Here is a 17,816-nt window from a genome sequence, read left to right on the forward strand (position 1 = left end):
GCTCAAAATGTACGGCCCGGATTTTTACCCCTGGCTGGATATAGAAATAAGTGAGAATGAATAATTTTCTTCTTACAGTTTTGATTTAATAGTAAACATTTTATATTAAGTAGCTTATCTTAATTTATTTGTAACCTTAAATAATCAAGCAGGTTTAAAATATTTATTTTTTACATTCGAGTTTCGGGATTCAATTTTTGGGGCCAACTGTTGGTTAATATGTATATACATATTTGTTATGGGGTTTCATTGCAGTAGTCAACATAACAATTGGTCGAATATTTTTCCTGGATGCCTGAAACTACATTTACAACAGGTATTTCAATTACCTTTCTCATTACAAACCATAAATAGCTCATTGTTTGTGCTTGAAGAAACAAAAAGGCATATTGTGTTATTGTGCAAATGAAACGAAATTCATTTATTCCACAGTGGTATAATAAATCGGTTAAGAAATATTCACCCAATTATCATTTAAATGCGATACTCAGTTTATTAGACATACATATTAGCCAACAGTTGGCCCCAAAACCCTAAACCCCAAATATCAAAATTAAAACAGCGAAACCTGTTTACTTATTTGAGATTACAAATAAATTAAGATACGATTGCTTTCAAAGGACATTCTATTGCTTTTGGACCAGATATTCAATCTTTGAACAACATAGGGACTTCTTCCTCGGAATAAATCGTAGTAATTTGGGCGAATTTCCCTTATTTATTTAATAGAATAACATTAAAAACGAATGAAAAGTTTATATGATAAACTATACACACTAAAAGTGTAGATTAGTTTAAATAAGTTTTTCTAAGCAAAACTGAAATTATTTCTATATAAAATAAATCTGTGTATTTGTTTTATATTAACACTTTCTAAACAATGTGTATACAATTATTTAGAATAACTATGCAAGGAGAACATTTTATATTTAAATTTTACAAAATGTTTAATTTTGGCTCAAATTTGAAACATAATAAACATTACATTTTTAAATGTATTCTTTTCAATGTATCTTGTACCGTCAACTTGTGGTCTGGGACCCCAGTGGGTTGGGAACCACCACTCTATAGGGAAGAAGCAACAAACTTCCCTACAAACTACAATATTTTGACAAATAGTGGTGGCATTGCAAGACCTAGAAACGGGACCGAATTACTCTTTCATTCTGATGTTATAAAAATGGCAAGTTTCAAATATGTTGGTTTGGTCAGAAAAATAACTTCATACTTTTACATGGATGGTGGGATCATTTGGGGTTCCGTTGGTGTAGTATAGTGCATTCATTTTTTTGTACAATGTTTGACAGATTGGAACGTGTAGGGAAGCTTACACAAAAATAGCACAGTTTTACGGGAGGTAAAATGCCTAGTATCTGAGTATACACGTAACTAATTAACCGTAATTTAATTTAATTACAAAGTATGCAAACTACCAATGTGGCTGATTGAATTTAAATGAATCAGCAAATAGGGATTCTCAGATAGGGATTTCAGAGTTTTTTGTGTTTTTTTGTAACTAGACACTGACAGTGTTTGGATGTTTGTACTCTTGGATCATCATAATAAATACAATTATGCAAATGCTAAATTCGCTTAGTCTGCATGTTTTCTGCGGCGGGGGATTGTTATTTTAAACATGGTTCTTAATAGTCAACATTATCGAGACTCAATGACCAATATTATAGACCTTATATACTCCTAGGCCTATTCCTACTCCTCAGTGTGGTACATACAAATATTAATACATTGCATATACTATGCATATTTTACTTTTCAAATTGTATTGCATAATTGCATAAGGAACCTTCTGCCTCTAAATCATCTCAAAAATGTTTACTTTGCACTTGTCCAGTCAATTCTAAGCTACGGGATAATCCTTTGGGGAAATAGTTACCACATCAATGATGTTCTTGTTGCCCAAAAAGAGATTATTAGAACTATATTTAACAAAGATCATAATGAACATTGTAAACCATTATTTATTAACTTTAATGCTTTGACTGTGATAAACCTTTATATTTATAATGTATTGTTATCTAGTTTTAAGTTGCATGAAACCTTTGCTCTAAGGGGTGATTTTCATTGCTTTGACACTAGGAAAAGAGAAAACCTTGACATTCCTTTTACAAGACTGGAAAAGATTAAAAGAAGCCATATTATTATGGGTAGAAAGTTGTGGAACAAACTATCGCCAAGAATAATTCAACTCCCTTACAATAGTTTCAAGAATGCAATTTATGAATGGCTTGTCAGAAACCCCCTGTATAAGATTGATGAGTTTTTTGCTCTACAACCAATGACATAACCTCAAATGATTATTTAATACCAGCCTTGCATGTATTTTCAGCCTGTCTATAGCTTATCTGCTTTTGTATGATTATTTATTTGCATGATTTGTAATAATTCTTTATTATTACTATTAGTTGCTTGAACTTGACTTGTGCCTCTACCAGCATGTATTTATATAATTTGACTGTGTCTCGTGCATTTATATAATGTCTATAGACGAATAAATATCATTTCATTTCATTTCATTTCATTTCATTGTACTTTGCTAGATGAATCTATTAGTATTGGCTTGGTCTGTCAGCCATCACGAAAAAATATAAAGTAACACAACTGTTTGTATGGAAAATGCTAAGTAACATAACATCTATTATGTATTACAACTTTATAGAAAGTAGGGGACAAAAATAAAAAAAAAACCTTTGAGTGTTAATATGCAAGGAGAAAATACAGCTCTACCTTTGATTTGGAATGAAATAACAAAATTGTATTTATTTTTGTTAAAAATGGGAAAAACTAATATTTACCCCATAAAACCCCCATTCCCATTGTCCGATCATGCTGGTTCACTAACTCGTTCGAATAAAAATGTAGGATTACACGTTTATACTAAATTTCATCGAAATCGATCATTTTTGCTCGAGTTATCGGGCTAACAGATGAATTTGAACGGATGGTGTTTTTAACCTCTAGGGACCTCAAAATGAAAAAAATAAATCGGTCCCGGGTCCAGGTCTATCCATGAGTAATACGGATTCCTACGGTAATAGCTTATTCCCTATATGGGAAATTCGCGAAAAATGTTTACTTTTTATTCAGCTACACAGCTGATAATACATAACAGATCTCCATTTAAGTAAGCAATGAATACGATTGAGGTTTGCCTCTCTGGTTCCTGGGTAATGTGAACTTTTTCTTACAGAAGGTTTTAAAACCGCATTATTCTGTTTTCTCACCCAGTAGCGAAGCAATCTCAAAACAACAAGTACCTATAACAATAGGTTATGACAAAAACATAAATATATATATATAGGTAATAACAGTAATAGCTGTATATATAATATATATATACAGGTGTTCCGTTAATAAGTGTTAAATAGAATTATCTATCAAACTACATGATAATGGCAATTTAATTATGCCTATATGAGTTACCCAACTCAAACCCTAAGAGGATAAAAGATAACTTAATTTAAAAAAATAATGGTATTTGTTATGAAAATCTTAAATTAATTAAGTTGGGTTAAAATAAAGGATATTGAAATCCGTACACAATTTACAAAAGAATGCGTCATAAACGTTGGGGTGTTGAATGAGATTCTACTTAAGTTTCAAAAGTACTACCGAAGACAAAGGGTTCGTAAAACTTTTAACAAATTGAATTATGTTACAAATGTTAATTTAATTTAATAATGTTTAAGAGCCTTATTCATAGGTAGCAGCGTTCTGCTGAAGGTATAACATATTATCAAAAACGTCCTTATTAAATAAGCTTTTAAATTATGTATAATATTCTTTAATTACTGTCATATTTCATAGTAAAATTCATGCACCATTGTGAAAAACGTGTTCCATGCTAAAAACAGATAATCTTAAGGGATTTAACCTACTATTTTAAGGCTAGCCAAGGTTGTCTAGGTACCAGGTCGTGTTTTGCCTACTGAGACAGTCAATTTTGGCAGGAAACGCCATGAGGATATATCTACGATATAATCCCACGTTTTCCTTGCCACCGGGTACGTACCCAAGAGTATTCTCTAATCTTCCAAACTCGGATAGTCTTAATACTTAATCAGCTGTGAATTTTGTAATTCTTGAAAATCCTAGTGAAGTTCAGTGCTATCTCGAACCATTTGAACCAGGGGTGCTTCATTTTGGCTGGAAATTATACTGAAATCAGATGATTCTTGTATGAGCTGAACATTTTGTCAAAATCGAAAAGTCTCATTGCCTACAGACTTCCTTAATGTTTTTGGTTTTTGTTACGGCCCACACCAAATTATTGAGAACCAATTTCTATAGAGCCTGTGCTTTATATTTTTACCACGTCCGTCCGTCCCATTAATCACTAAAGGGTGTTCATAAATGATTCATCGGGTTTTACAACATTGTATGGACTTAATACTGAAAAAATATGGATGGAAACTACGTCAATAGAGAAAAAAGTAATTAAATTTATCTTAGATACTCTTATAAGTGCTTGATATGCCATACATTAATATTTTTTTATGAATCGATGTTTTACATTGCCCCATACACCGACCAGCATCAAATGGCTGATTGAATCTATGGCGATGCGAACTCGTTCACGTAGCTCTGAAGATATAGGATATTTGTTGTTATACACCTTGTCGTTGTTTTAGCCCCAAGGAAAAAACGGCTGCATATCTCACGTTGCACATGTATCAAAGATAGACTCGAGTCATAAATGAATAACAAAAGATCTTCTCTTTAACTGCAATAATTTTAAATCAGATGTAAGCAAACCCCAGGGAGTTGGAGGAATGAATATTGAACATAATGATTATAAAAAGAAAACACAATCTTTTATCACATGTCAAATAACTAACGTGGAATAAGAAATAAGAGAAATACATGACATTAAAACCTTATGAATCATTAATAAACACCCCGTATTTTCAAACATGTATCTTACAGAATGTTAATTTGTAATCATCAGATGAATTGGAGCCCTAAAAAAACTGTATTATGTATGTTTTTTAACCTTCCATAACCACCAGAAAGTATAGGAAAGAGTGGAAATTTGTATTTAGTGTGTTAGTTCGGGAACGAAAACGCGGTCCGGTCGCTGACTGTGTTTAAACACGTTAAACTGTAGTTTAGAGCTTTAATTATGAATGTGAAGAGCAAAGTGATAAATATTCCGTTGATCGAAGAGATAGAAGACGGGGGAATTCTGGACCTAGGACAAAGTTAGTGAATCTTGATTGTGTACGCATATATTGTTTTTACCAAGAGAAGTGAGGAAGAATATTTTAAAAGACTTATCCAAAACCACTTGAACGTTGACGAGAAGCTGTTTAGTGTTTTTTGACTTACAAAGAAACAGTCATACTAAACTAACATGGTACTGTATAGTAGTATGACATTTTTAATTAGAATAACACGTTTAAGTTTATTTTTTCAGTTTGTTTTTTCTTTAAAATAAAATTAAAATATAAGCCTCATATGCACTGGCAATCATTCAACACGAAAAATGTTCGCCAATCAGTAAATATAAGCTTGAGAGCACGGGGATAACACAAGCACAACACTGCAATAGACGCAATAGATGCTGGCCATCAGCGATTTCGTCTGCTCTGCTATTGCAGTTATAGAGATGGTTTATTTGTATGAAATAATATGACCACTATATGAACGGAATATTATATAGTTTTATTTACAAACGAATGAAGAAGTTGACACCACACAGTGTTGTGCTTGTGTTCTACCGTTTGCCGGAGCTTCCCGTGCTCTTAAGCTTATATTTACTGTATGGCCATGGCAAAGATTTTCGTGTTGAGTTATTGCCAGGCTTCAATTTCGATTTTATTTTAAAGGAAAACAAGACTTAATCGTGTTTAAAAAGTTGTATAGTTCAGATCCAAGCCTTTAAAATTACATTTTTTAAATCCTTGGCTATAAACTACCTTAGCTAACTTTATATCTCTTGTTATTGAGAGAGAGAGAGAAAAAAATTCTTTATTTACAACAATTATTTTGCAGCATTACATAAGGGAAATAAAAAAATATCACATAGGGCACAATGACCTGTGCGTGATAGAGATTATTGGGACATGGAGTGCATTTGCATGGATGTTTTGATGTACTCTTCTTCTAGCAAGTCGCAAACAAGATAAACTCTTTCTTTATAAATCTAAAAAAAATCAATAAACAGCCTCTCGTCTGCATTCAAGTGGTTTTGAAAGAGTATTTTAAAATATCCTTCCTCACTTCTCTGGGTAAAATGGGAAAAGTGGGGTAAAATCCGTACACAATCGAGGTTCACTTACTAGGTCCAGATTCTTAGCAACCAAGCACTGCAACCATACTGTGAATCTGTCTAGGCCCCAACCCTTCTTTTTAACCACAGAAATATACAAGATCTTTCAATGACTGAATTTTAATTTTCAAGTTTTAGAGGGAGTGTTACATTGTCAAGAGATGATTTTAATGTTTTTTGTGTGCCTAACATGAACCGTCTGGAAAATAAATTGCAATTTTAGATTTTGATTTTGATAAAAAGTTGTGGTTCTGACCATCCCTGATGCCCATTATAAGGACAATGAACCGATGAACCTGAACCAAAATCTGAGGTAAAATATGCAATAGTTGAGTATAAGAGGGGTAGGTCCTCTGGGTAAGAGATTTTCGTATGCAAATTCATAATGAAGTAAAGTCGTCCTGTTTCTTCTGGTTTCAGTGTAAAGTCATGTGTCTCCACTTTCCAGTATGCCTTTAAACCTGGGGTTTTTATTGTTAAAAATAAAAAATTCAATTTTCGTGTGACTGTGTCAATATCCTGCTCTAGACACCATAGAAAAGACTAACTCGTCCATAAAATTTTTTGTTGGTTTGGCGGGATTGAATTCTAGTTTTCCTTGTCTGCTGACTTGAAAAATGAAAATATTATTTCCAATAAAATTAAGTTGTATGTTATTTAAGGTGTATTTCTATATAGACCATAAAAATATATCTAATAAGGCATTTTGACCAAGACCACACTAAAAAAAAACAGGCCGTAATGCTCGTCTAGGCATGACGTCACGATAGAAGGACGGCAATGACGTAATGTTTGCCGTTTGATATCAGCTGCTTGTTTTATTCTTTTCATCAAAAACAAAAAATGCAACCTTAATTACGTCATTGCCGTCTTCTATCTATTTCTTCCTGAAACAAAAAATACAATATAATACAACTTTCCTAAAAATAATAAAATAAAACTTTCCTAAAGTTTCTTAATATATTTTTAATTAAACATGCAAGCTTTGACAAATTGTGCTGTCAAATTGATATCAGCGAATCTAACAGGCAGTCCTAGGGTTGGACCTAACAACTAAGAAAATTTAATTACAAAAGTGCTTGTACGTTAAAATTGATTTGTTAAAATTTTAAAATGTCCACTTTAATAAATAAAATAAATAAATAAAAATGCCTTTATTGAATAAGCGTTTCTCAGTACAACTGCTTTTCAGAACAACTCTCGTCAACTTTTTCTCTGTGTTTTCTTTTGTAGAAAAGGTTTATTAGACCTAATGTAGGATCTACATATGTTTGGTTTGTTTTAGCGAATTTCCCATATAGGGAATAAGCTATTACCGTAGTACTCATGGTAAGACCTGGACGCGGGACCGATTTTTTTTTCGTTTTGAGGTCCCTAGAGGCCAAAAAACACCATCCGTTCAAATTCATATATATATATTTATATATTTATATATATATATATGTGTGTCCGTCAGCACGATAACTCGAGCAAAAATGATCCGATTTTGATGAAATTTGGTACAAACGTGTAAACGTACGTTTATTCGAACGAGTTCGCGATCCAGGCATGATCGGACCATGGGAACGGGGGTTTACGGGGGGTTTTATGGGGTAAAAATAGGTTTTTCCCATTTTTGACCCAGAAAAACATAAAATTTAGCAATTTCTTTCCAAACCATTTTGTAGAGCTTAAAAAAAACAAATAACTTAGTATATTGAAGCGTTATTATGCGCCTAATTGTTACGGAGAAAATTCCAAAAAATTGTAAATTTAAAATTCCCATGTTATTCTTATGGAGAATAAGTAAACTGTTGTAGTTTGCTTGTTTGTGAACATATTTTGATCAAATTTGGAAAATGTTTTTACAAATTTATGTTTTGTGACATAAATGTTTTTTTTATGTCACCTTTAAAAAAACAGTTTTACCCTCCCTGATGCAGCAAACCTAAGTACTTGTTTAAACTAACTCTATTTAAATCAAGAATAAATGTTATATTTTTATGTAGACATTTCAGTGTAAATCCAATCAGTCAAATGGAAATTCGCTTAGTCTGCAGGTTTGCTGCGGCGGGGGGTATTGTATGCATATATTGTAACCAAGCCCGAAATAATTGTAACTAACCAAAAGTTTAATTATTTTTTTCTTTGTAACCGTTAGACGTACTACCATGCTTCAAAGTACTTAATTATTTGTGTTTTTGAGCTCTGTTTTTGAACCGAATTATAAAATAATGAAAAAGTTAATCATTTGAATGTTTAAAATCCAACAATCAAAATCAGCTGGTTTTGTAAATAAAGTTTAACAACCAGCTGATCAGAAGTCAGCTGATTAAAGATAAAAAGAAAAATAACATATACTGTTATTACATTTGGTTCAATGTTTAGATTCCCAAAACTCTGACTTTGAGGGCAGTTTTGACCTAATCTTTCGAGCTTTTAATGCAGTAATAACCTTAATGGTCACATCATTTTAAAGTGCATGATATGAGAAAGTTTTTTACGTAATTTGACAAAACATTACAATACACACCACTTTGAAGTTGTAAAGAAGCAATTTAAAAACTTCTTTATTTATGTAATGTGAGACACACTACAGTGTAAATATGGTTGTATGTTAAAGGTGTTGCAATTATTTTGTAGGGAATTTAACGCTCTTTTAATTGTAGGTTCGTGTTGTTATAATGCTGTACGTGTAATGGTTTGATTTCTATGCTCGTGTTAATGAAGCTACTACAGGTAATTTTAAAAATACACATAATCGGCCATTGCAGCTTCATGGGTGTTGTTTGCCTTTTTTGTTCCTTTTAGTGAGTAAAATAACAGGTAAAAATTAACGCACTTAGTAGTAGCTCGCCCTGTATATGAATTTGGAAGGATATTTCTTTTGGCCTCTGTGACCTCAAATTGGAAAAGTAATTCAGTTGGCTAAGTCTCACCATGAGAGTTAGTGAACTATCATGATAGGACTATGAGACGAGATTTTATGAGGATGATTTTTTTAAATTTTTTTTTTATTTTTGATCCAAAGAACCTTCTGTTAGCACGATAGCTCAAGCAAAAATGATCTAATTTAGATGATATTTGATATAAACATACATTTATTCGAACGAGTTCGTAAACCAGCATGATCGTACTATGGGAACGGAAGCTTAGAGAGGGTTTTATGGGGTTTTAATACTTTAGTATTCTTTAATAATTGCCTAATCATAACCTATACGATTAAGACATAAGTAGCCGGTCTGATACTAAAGTTAAACTGACTAACAACGCACTATGATGTTCAACGTACCTTGGCATAACGTAGACTGAGACTTCCTCGTCGTTCGTCTCCTCTGTGGGGTTGGACTTTGTACTATTTGTACTTTGACCTTAGGCCCTATTGTATTTAACTTAAACTGGCTTCTTGATCATTCTAATAATGTGACTAAAATATTCTTCACTTTATAACAAGGGTGAACATTTCTTTTTCTTATTTTTTAACCTAAATTTATTAAATTTTGCAATTTCTTTCTGAACCATTTTGCAGATCTTAATACAAAAATAATTTTGTATATGGAAGCGTTGTTATGCGGTATCGGAGAAAATAAAAAACAAATTTTAACTAAAAATGTTAATGTTATTTTTATGAAGAATAGGAAACTGGTGTAGTTTGCTTGTTTATGAATATATTTTAATCAAATGTGGAAAATTTATTTATTTCATACTCAACTACCTATTAGAATTTCACTAAAAACACTCGATTACCTTTCCTGTATTAGCAAACCTATGTACCTACTCGTTAAACTAATGCAATTTAACTAATGCATTTTGCAGATATTAAAGTGAAAATAAAAACAGGCTAATATAAATTCGCTCAGTTTGCTGGTTTGGTGCGGCAGGGGTATTGGTATTAGGAGAGCGTTGAGAGAGGCTACAGTTGAGGTCCGGGGTACAGTTGTCGCAGCTAGTCTGGGCGCGCGGCCGTGCTGTTGCGGAGGGTGTAGAGGGGAGTGTTTATTGCTCATTTCCAAAAACATCTAGTCCTAGTCCACACGGCTCTCTGGGGTTGTACAGTGCTTAGTGCTGAGCTTCATGGCTTTGGCAAGAGGGACGGTTAGTACACAAGGGTGCGCGCGCAGACTAACTGCGACTACTGTACAATGGGGCGCACGAAAAGAGAGAGGCCCTTCACACCATGGAAAAAGATTACGAAGAGAAAGGCTCCTTGGCGTAATGAAAATATCAAGCGTTTGTCTAAAAAGAAAATAGACTGCAAAATCGCTATTGGAAAGATAGTAGGTATTAGAATTGGTAAAGATATAAGAGGGTTAGAAACAGGTTAGATAATCTAATCTCTGGAGTGCAAAGGAGACATATCTTTATGAAAACCTATCAATTTCAAAAGATTTAAAAGAATTTTGGACGTGTCTGAGATGTGAAAAGTAAGAGTAAGGGTAAAAACACAGTGGAGCAGGGCAGGTAGCTGGTAGCCTTACTCGCTTACTGCTGGTTACCTGGAGGGTAGCTGGGACATACACACAGTGGCGCTCAGTACAGTCGCTTGTCAGCCGCCGATACTAATATTATCACTTATAATATTAGTGGTACAGGATAAACTTTTGTTTGAATCCTAGTTCATTCGCTATTTCATTCTACAGATCGTCGAGTACGTGACGTTTGTGGTAGTCCGGATGGGCTTGTTTCCACAATGGCACACGGATAATAACCTCTGATATTAATTTGTCTACGTCCATTATTTTATTTCATGTAAGCAAAACAACTTCCAAATAAATCAACTAAAACAAACAACACAACGTATACAAAGAATGTGCAGTGAAAGGTCCCGCGTGGAACTTGCGAACTCGAGAACACGTGGCTGTCAAGTTCTGCTATTTGCGCATGCCCCAGTCGAGCCTTCCCCGCTTGAAGCTCCCAAACAATCGACTTGGCAATTCTTCTAGCTTGCCGCCTAGCTTACTGCTCTACCCTCTCGGCTACCTGCTAGGCGCGACTATGTGCGTACCCATAACATCGCGTGCTTTAATTCTACATCGCAGTAAGCGATCAAGCGACCCGCTAGGCTACCAGCAACCTGCCCTGATCCACTGTGTTTTTACCCTAAGGCATAGTAAGGCTCCAAGAGTAACTCGAGCATTCCACATTACCTACAAGCTGATGAGATCAACAAATACTTTGTTAACATGGGAGCTGAGTCCGGTATTGATAAACAGCTTTGGGAATATTTTATTGATCGAGATGCCTTAACTAATACAGTAACTTCAATTGTAGAAATGACAGTGAAAGAGTGAAGAGGTTATAGACGTAATGAATTAAATAAAACTAAAAACATTGGGCAGTCATGATATTTCAATTGAAATGATAAAAACTGGCAGCCATTATTATGCGATAAAATCAATTACCCATCTGTTAAACCTATCAATAGACACTGGACAGTTTCCTGAAGAATGAGTATCATCTGGCCGCTACCCAAACTTACAGAAGCAAGGAAAGTAGAAGACCTAAGGCCAATCTCAATATTACCAGCTATGTCAAAGATATAGAAGATTGCTAATCCCCAAATAGTGAGCAACATAAATTCGCAAAATATATTACCTAAACTTCAGTCTAGCTTTAGACCTAACCACAGAACGTGTACAGCTCTGACAATCTTATTTAGTGATTTGATTGACCCCAAAGACAAGGGTAAATACGAGTATAGTTCTCTCGTAATGCTATATTATTCTAAGGCCTTTGATTCAATGAACCATTAAAAGCTTTTGGCTAAAATGAAATATTATGGCTTATACGAGAATATTTCTAAATGGATAGGGTCATACTTAGACTCCAGGCTTCAAGTGACGCAGTTAGAGAGTGAAACATCAACCCCGCTTGTCAAAAACCAAGGAATTCCTCAAGGCAGCTGTCTTGAGCCTGTTCTGTTCAATTTGTACACGGCAGACCTAGCTGTGTACAACATTGTACACTTTATCTTTATGCCAATGACTCACAACTTCACTTATCTTATGAGCTATCCCAGATGCGAGATCCACTCAATTTAATAAACTCTGATCTAGAAAAAATCCTATGGTGGTCAGAGGCAAATGGGCTGAAACTCAATACAGGCAAGTGTACTGTGATGTATACGGCGCCACGTGACTTGGTGCAGTCCCTCAGCGAGACAGGAGTGAGTGTTGTGCTCAACGGTGAGTCCTTGACCTTGTGTGACAAGTCAAAGACTCTTGGCGTTGTGCTCTTAGATTTTCTTGTTTCTGTTATTGTTTCTATTTATTTGTTTCTTAGTTAGTTATTGTTACTTACTATATAACGAGAGTTGCTCTGAAACGCTGTTGTACTAAGAACCATTTGATCAATAAAGGCATTTTTTTATTATTTATTTATTTTATAAGCTTATATTTTTTATATCCGAATACGGACTCACGCCATCATTATGAGGTGCTTCGTCTTTTACAGAAAACATTATGGAATAGTAGTTTACGCAACGGACACTTAAAGATACATCTATAGTTATGTTTAATTTTGTTTTTGTTTATTGAAGAATATGCAAATATTATGAATATTATGCGTTGCAGTAGGAAAACCAAACTCAGCACATATTTACAACATAAGAGATTGCACTTTTTCATCAAAGATACAACTTTGCCCCAGTTTTTCAAATCTAAACACCTATCAGACCCCTCATGTTAAAGGGTTAATCAAGAGAAATTGAATGGCGCAAACCAGAGGTCAATATCACACCTCTAATCGAAATGACAGCCATTTTAATTTAAGATGAGCAAGCAAGATAAAGTCTGGACACCCCCAGTTAACTTTATATTGTGTGGCAGTGGGAAAACCAAACTCGGCACATGTTTACTACATTTAAAAATGCATTTTTTCATTTAAGTTAGAGCTTTTACAGTCCCAAATTTTCAAATATAAACACCTGTCATGTGACCCCTCATTTTAAAGGGTTTCTCAAGACAAATTAAATGGCGCAAACTAGAGGTCAATATCGCACCCCTAATAAAGATGGCAGTCATTTTTAAATATCCCCTATTAACTTTTAGCGAATTTATAGGGAAGTAGCTATTACCGTAGGTGGCACAGTAAGACCTAGACCCGGGACCGATTTACTTTTTCATTTTGATGTCCCCAGAGGCCAAAAACACCATTCGTTCAAATTTTTATATATGTATATATATACGACTGTGAACGCGATAACTTGAGTAATTTTTGTCCGATTTTGATGAAATTTGGTTTAAAGGTGTAAAGCGGGATAAACTTTAATGAGTTCGCGAACCAGCACGATCGGACCATGGGAACGGGGCTTTACGGGGGGTTTTATGGGGTAAAAATTGGTTTTTCTCACTTTTGACCCTCAAAACACAAAATTTCCGGATTTCTCTTTAGACCTTTTTAAAGAGCTTAAAAAAAAACAAATAATTTAGTATGTAAAAGTTATTCTTATGGAGAATATTGTCAAATGTTGTAGTTTGCTTGTTTATGGATATATTTTGATCAAACTTGGCAAATTTATTTATTTTGTACTAAGCTATCAATATTTTACTCAAAAACACACTTTATTAGTTTCCTTGTAGCAGCAAACCTAGGTACTCGTTAAACCTAATGTTATTAAAATATATTTAACTGAAAATCAATTCAGACAAATGGAAATTCGCTTAGTCGGCCGGTTTGCTGCGGCGGGGGTATTTAACAGGTTATAGCAGGAAACCTAAACTCAGCATACCTTTATAAAAAAAGAGAATTCGCCTTTTGGTCAGTATTAAAATATTACATTTTTAAAGTTAACTGGGTATGTCCAGACTTAAACTTGCTTGCTCATCTTAAAAATCTTTTAAATAATTAAAATGGCTGCCATTTTGATTAGGATTGCGATATTGACCTCTAGTTTGTGCCATTCAATTTCCTTTAATCCTTTAAAATGAGGGGTTACATGATAGGTGTTTACATTTGAAAATTTGGGGCTACCCCCAAAATACCCAGTTTTGGGGACTGGGGCAAAGTTGTAACTTTGATCAAAAAGTGCAATTTCTTATGTTGTAAATATGTGCCAAGTTTGGTTATCCTACTGCAACGTGTTAAAAAGTTAACTGGGGGGTTCCAGACTTTTGCCTAACCCTATAGTTATTACAAAATCAAAGTGAAAAAATAATAGCAATTCTATATTTTAGGTCCAGTTATGAATTGGCAAAACTCACAAGACTTTTGAGACGCTATTAATGATTTTAGTGAAAAGAATGTTAAGAAAGCTATGATTATATAGACCATAGACCATCAAACATCAAAGTGAGGTTTTTGTTATCTATGGTAGTACCATGAAGGCTAGTATCAATGAGCAAGGTGAACATGGACAACCTACTAATTAACAGCAGCATAAAAACTATTGTGAGTAAAAATTTTAAAATGCATAGAAATGTTAACAATAAACCTACCAATAAGCCATACAAATTTAAGAAAGATTGGCTCAGTGGTTTGTTTACAATTAAATTTTAAACTTCAGTGTTAGTGCAGAGTTTCTTAAAAACCAGTACTTTTTAGGATTTTTCAACTATATAACTTTTTCTGGTAAAAGGAAATTTTTTAATTGTTACCACGTAAAATGTATTTAAACCAGCTTATATTTAATTTTTGTTTCAACAAAATCGGATAATTCATCTCAGAGATATTAAGGCTCAAACTCGAGTCCACATATTTATTTCCCCGACAGTAATGCGGCTATGAGTCTATGAGTGGGAAACATTTGTAAAAAATGCTAAAAAACAAGATCACCTTTTGAAAAATAATAGAATATTTACAATAAATGTTGATTATATCGAACTGTTATGTACATTTTGAGTATTACCATTAGTTGCATAATCTTTGAGTTGACTCTTTTAAACTCATCTGATATTATGACTGTTATTTGTTATTAAATAACTCTTGTAATACTTTGCAGTTACTCAATTTCGAGCAACATAAAATATACACTAGTCAGAGTATTAAACGCGCCAAAAAAAATTGTAATTATTTAGCTCCCAAGTTAGTCATAATCTTATTATTTTTAAAACTTGAATTTCATTTCTAGTCAGTACAAGAAATCAAACACTAAATGGAAATTTACTTTCAGTAGCTTAAAATAAAAGTGGATGATTTTAGTTATGATAGTTAAATTTACATTTGCAATAATTTTGCAAATACGTAGCTTTTTGGGGTTTGATAGGCTCAATAATTAGTCCTTACTTATATTGAAAAAAATGTTAATGGTTGAAAAATTGCCATGTACCATAGCATATACGTGAACATAGTGGAAGGGGCCCGAATTCGATTCTAGTTACAGGGCCCATAATCGAATGTGGAGGCTATGAACATACCTGAATATTCGTTATCAGAAACAAAATTGACAACAAAGCGCCATGAGGACAGCGGAAGCCACATTAAGCCTTCTCCAAAATCCATTGCTCCTGTGTCAATCCAAGAAAATTTTTATGTTATTCACTCTTGACAATCCCATAATAGTTTTAGGTGATAAAATCTTTAGTTATCAATGTAAAGTTTTGATTTGATTTGTAAGGGTAAGTTAATTTCTTTTCCTACAGTTACCTAACAATGTACATGTTCTCTCACTGATTTGAGAAAGCAAAGTGGCCAATTCGCTCATCAGTGAGACAATGTTAACATTGTCTCACTCTAATTACTTTGTCTCACTCCAGATTTGCAACGTGAAGGCACGGAATAGTGAGCGCGTAACATGCAGGCAATGTCGTATGCGCGCGAAATACGTTGGCAGCACTGGCTGTAAATCAGCTGGTCAGCTGTTGTACTGTTGTATTGCAGGGCCGGATTTAGCATTTTGGCGCCCCTAGGCCCAAATGATTTTCCGCCCCCTAGTCTGGTCACAGTAATTTCCTTCAAATCTTTATTTAAAACTATATCGTGTCCCTAGGCCTAAGATAATTGCTTGAATACCACTCCTCGTCAGAATTTTATCATTGCAAGTTACTGTGTTTGAAGAATTGACTTGTTTAGCCTTAACAATATGGCGTCTTAAACACATTTTTTTATCAATTTTGTGCTTTTAGTAAATGCTCACGTTTGTGGGACTGAAACAAAACAACTCAACCCTCCGATCATTCCTGCAAAAAATCATGGCCATTGATTCCAATTTTAGGCCCAAAGCATGAAATCCATACAGTACGTGTACCATAGATTAAACATACTCCTTTAGTAGATTTGTCATCATTATGGATTAGCTGAAAACAATTATTGTTATTTAAACCTATTTTATATATAAAAAAACTATTTAATCATAAACCATAGGTCGTCTCCTGGTTATATTACAATAAATTAAAACACACATCATAGAACTAACCCTAAAATTATAGAAACAAAAGTAAGTCAAAACCAACGTCCAGTGTCACCAACATGAACTAGACGTGAAAAAATTTGAATTTACAATGTGATAAGAAGTTGACTTGAGTTATGTGGTTACATTTAATCTATGGTGGTACCGCATCTAGGTTATATTTCCAAAGCAAAACAGAGCAACATTCCGGCCAACCATAACGATCCTTAGGTTTGAGGAGAAAATGAAAGCATTAATGGTGCTTTGGAGGGTATTGCATTTTTCTAAAACCTATTGCAAACTGAGATTTATATTTTTTCGTTAATTTTAAAGATAAATTCATCATTTTTAAATATTCAACACAACGTATTATATATTTTAACTTGATCCTGCAGATTGTTGTAAATTAATCAAAAGATTAGTTAATAACTTTTGTTTTGTGAGTGAGGGTGGTAACAATGTCTAGCACGCTACGCATGCGCCCCTTAATCACTCTGATCAGTAGTAGAGTAGTACCGAGCCCGAGCCAGAATAGTGGCAGCAGTAGTTATATATCGATGAGTGGCAGTGCAGTGGCAATACGATGCGTACCGATCGGGCGCTCGTCAACATCCTACTCCCGTATATCCAATGTTTGTTACCAATGTTGTAACGAAATTGATGCGTAATTCTGAAAAATATTTTACATTTTCTAACAATTATTTCTACCTTTTAACTTCAGAATCAGAATGCTTTACTAGCCAGGGTTTTTTTTATCAACCATGACTATTTATTTTTATTTTTAGATATAAAAAAATCCTCTCGGCCTTGCGCCCTCTGGGAGCTCGCGCCCATAGGCCCGGGCCTACCGGGCCTATTGGGAAATCCGGCCCTGAGTAAGGGTTTCTCTCGAGTGAGTCAATTGCTCACTTTTCTCACTAGTTGCACAAATAACTATTTTTACACTTCTGTATTGTTATATAATTTGTGTTTTTCACTTATTAAAAGTAAATTTTATATTTTCATAGTCCACAACTCTGTACATGTATATGTTGTTTGTATATTTGTTGTTCCTGTCCTGGGGGAAGAGTGGACCTTTGGTCTAACTCAGGGCAGGTTAAATAAAGAATTTGTCATTTGTCTTGTACTCAACTGAAATTATTTGTTCAGTTAACAGGTTAAGGGATTTGATTCATAAGAGCTTTTAATGTCTTAAAGCAAGGCTGTAGCCAGGAAAACAATTAG

Source organism: Macrosteles quadrilineatus, unplaced genomic scaffold (assembly GCF_028750875.1).
Source record: "Macrosteles quadrilineatus isolate MER2022 unplaced genomic scaffold, UCM_ALF_1.0 Scaffold_7__1_contigs__length_78375512, whole genome shotgun sequence".
Classification (NCBI taxonomy): domain Eukaryota; kingdom Metazoa; phylum Arthropoda; class Insecta; order Hemiptera; family Cicadellidae; genus Macrosteles; species Macrosteles quadrilineatus.